Source organism: Hydra vulgaris, chromosome 08, assembly GCF_038396675.1.
Source record: "Hydra vulgaris chromosome 08, alternate assembly HydraT2T_AEP".
In the NCBI taxonomy this organism is placed as follows: Eukaryota; Metazoa; Cnidaria; class Hydrozoa; order Anthoathecata; family Hydridae; genus Hydra; species Hydra vulgaris.
Window position 1 is genome coordinate 17,996,942 of NC_088927.1, and position 3,936 is coordinate 18,000,877.

General features: G+C 25.5%; 1 long non-coding RNA gene across 1 annotated transcript; it reads right to left on the reverse strand.

The window, feature by feature from the left end:
• Positions 1-678: 678 nt before the first annotated feature.
• Positions 679-2,972, reverse strand: LOC136083658 (uncharacterized). The gene is made up of 4 exons (XR_010639965.1): positions 2,831-2,972; positions 2,532-2,628; positions 2,229-2,336; positions 679-870 (listed from the first exon to the last, which is right to left on the reverse strand). It is a non-coding gene; the product is annotated as an uncharacterized LOC136083658 (long non-coding RNA).
• Between the last annotated feature and the right edge of the window lie 964 nt (positions 2,973-3,936).

Genomic DNA, 3,936 nt, shown 5'->3' on the forward strand with positions numbered 1-3,936 from the left:
CCAAAGCAATTTTGAAGAATCTAATGATAACTTGTCAATTTTTTCGAAATTCATTTACCAAGCTAAAAAAAAGTGGAAAAAATTGAATAGAACAAGTGCAGTATTTGAAAAAAGATATAAAGTTTGGTTAAACCAAACTATCCCAGTCGGCAAATTTAGTTATAAATGCGCATTAGAAACTCTTTTAAATACGTATCGATGTGGTATGTATGTTAGCCATTTTATCGTGTCGAATACGCATTAGAAATACGCATTAGATGCGTATAAAGACGGGTATACAATACGACGCCTACTGAGTATCAAACTCGCATTTGAAACTCTTGTAAACACGTATAAAACACGATAACCAGAGAATATTCAATACGATATTTCCCTGGTATTACATGCGCATTTAAAACTTTCCAGAATACGCATTATTTACGAATATTTGTTAGCCATTTTATCGTGTCAAACGCGCATTAAAAATAGACATCAGATGCGTATAAAGACAGGTATACAATACGACGCCTATTGAGTATCAAACTCACATTTGAACACGTATAAAACACGATAACCAGAAAATATTCAATACAATTTTATTAACTAATATGAATTCATAACATAATGATAATGACTAGCAGTAAGCAACCCGTAATACGGGTTATGAGTTATTAAATCTTTAATAACAATAAAAACACATTAATAACTTGATATATTATCTAAAAAATTTAATACAAATTTATCTATAAATATTTTAACTTTGACTCCCTATCAGCAACGTCATTGCTTATAGTTAACGACGAAGACCGCATTAACATCAGTTGAGTTCTTTTTAAAATCTGTCACAACACAGGTACCAGAAACGGAAAGTCAAGTAAAGCCTGCAAATACCTAAAAAATGAAATTAAAAAAAAAATTACAATTTTTAATTACAAAAGTACTATTTGCATTTTATTGTTAGTAGAATTAGGATAATAATAACAGAAAGTATATATTCTGTAACTACAGTATAATTAAAAAAGATTATAAAAAGGCTAGACAATACAATGTAGTAACACTGGCAAATAATACCACAACTTAATAAAATATTTTATTAACTTAAATACTTGGACTGAAAAGATTTTATTTATTACAATATTTGAACAATCGAGGGATAATTATAGTTAAACAATTTAAACAATTATACCATAAAATAGCAAGCAAATCGTAAAATATTTCTTAGAAATGATCTATTTTTTTCATTTGACTACTATTTTCAAGTTGCCTATAAGCATTTACATTAATAACTTCGTTGAGCCTAATACTATCTATTTCAATTTAACTATTATCATTAAACATATTACCAGTAATCTTACTATTGCTGCAACTGAATAAATGAACGTAAAAGAATCTTACAAATTGTGATCTTTTCTAATCAAAGACTTTATTTAAAGTAAAGATTTATTGAAATCCATATCTTTTTATATGTTTACATACATTAGTCGTTTATTAAAAATATTAAACAACATTAATTTACATCAATGATTTTTAATTAAAAAAGAATCTAGACTAAAATGCACAAAATTATTTTTACCTTAATGCACAAAAATAATAGATGCACAATCTTGTATAAAAAAATGAAGCAATGTCAATCAATATATTTTACTCTAAATTAATTATTTAAATATATATATATATATATATATATATATATATATATATATATATATATATATATATATATATATATATATATATATATATATATATAGGGGAACATGGGGTAAAATGACGAATGGGGCAAAATGACAAATGGGGCAAGATGACGAATGGAACAAGATGACGACCTACAGTTATCTCTTAAGCAAAACTAAATATAACAGTTGACTTTAGCTGAAAGGGAAGTAGATTAATTTAACTAGATTTATCAATGGTTTCTTTTTAAATATTATTTTTGTGACGAAAGCTAAGTATTAAAAAAGTTTTTCCGACATTGAGAAAAAAACTTTTTATCCTTGTTTGACTTGATTTATTACATCGCTACATCACCAGCTAAAGGTAAGTTTTAATTTTTGGGAGAGACTAAGATACAGGTGTTTTTCGAAACAGTTGTCATCTTGCCCCATGTTCCCCTATATGTCTAGGGTTGCCAGATGTCCCGATTTTACGAAGGAGAATTCTGCGCCAAATATGTAAAAATATTTTTTTTACTTAGTTCTCCTTCGTAAAATCGGGACATCTGGCAACCCTATATATATCTATTCACATACCTTTAAAAAGTGGTATTACACTTTACACAATGAAATATGGAAATACATCATCATTTTTTTCAACTTCTTTCAACGAATTTATTTATTTTTTCCAGTCTGTTATTTTTTCTAAGAAAGAATATTTATAAAGATACAGAGAAATATAAAATATACTGAAATATAGGCAGATTTATGTTTATAAACTTTTGTGTCAACAAATTACAGTCAGTTTTCCATGTTAAATACATAAAATATATATCAAATATAACATATATCAAATATCAAATAAATCCAATATAAAATAAAACAAAATAGTAAACTTACTCAAATCAGGATCAGTTATACCGTGTGAAGTAACTAAAAAACACTTCAGTTCTTTTCAATTGCTCTAAAAAATAACTTTCAGCTCTTTCCAATTGCACTAAAAAGAAAAAAAAAACTTACTTAGATAAGTTGCCAAGTTCTTAAGAATCTGAAAACAAATAAGTAAAAAAACAAAGAACAAACAAACATTTATTTGTAAAAAACTACTATATTTAAACAAATTAAATTTAAAAAAGTGTAACACCAATTCTCCTTAAAGGCTAAAAAAAAAAATTTTCAGCTCAAATTTGCTTGCATACCTTGCTTGCAAAACCATGTGAATAAGAAACACATTTAGAAAAGCCTAGAAACTACTTAAAGATGACATATGCAAAATTAAAGTTTGAACGTTGACTGGACTAATTATTAGAAGATGTTTTTAAAAAATTCATAAAGATTTACATATATTCGTTCTTTTATATCGCATAAATCCATCATATGATAAATCTGAAATGAAAAAATGTAATGGATAAGTAAATATAAAGAAAAACATCATATATGAATCGCAAATCAAAATATCAGATAGAGATAAGATGTCATGATAAGAGAGTAGTAGTTGTTAAATATTGTTATTTCATGTTAGCTTTTAGAAAACAATTCATGTTGGTACATCGTCGTACGACAAAGGGAAGACAAACTAAAAATGAAAAAAAGAACATAACTATGTTAAAAATTATAAAAAAATTAAAATTATTTAAATTTAAAAGTGTTAATTGATACTATAAATAGTTAAACTCATACTTTGTTTTGTTCTAAAGTAAAACCAAATTAACAGACATTAACACTGCTTGACACTGATTTCTGTCAAGTTTTCTGCTAGCCGAGCAACATTTCTAGCATTTCAACAATTATTAATTTCATCCTGCCTAGATCTATTTTTTTTTCATTTGACTACTATTTTCAAGTTGCCTGCAAGTAGGCTCAACGAAGTTATTAATGTAAATGCAAAAGCATTTACATTAATAACTTCGTTGAGCCTAATACTATCTATTTCAATTTAACTATTACCATTAAACATATTACCAGTAATCTTACTATTACTATAACTGAATAAATGAATGTAAAAGAATCTTACAAATTGTGATCTTTTTTAATCAAAGACTTTACTTAAACTTTGAAAACATGGAAACAACATAATATAAACATATATACGAACTATTAAACACAATATATTTATTTAAATTTATGAAACATATATAAACACCTCTTATAATATTTATATACACAATAGATACATTTTATACTACTTTAAAAATACATTTAGAAAACAATTATATAACACATATTACCACATACATATATTTATCAAAAACGTTTTAATTTTGAACATAATATAAACAAATATGCAAACTATAAACATATATAA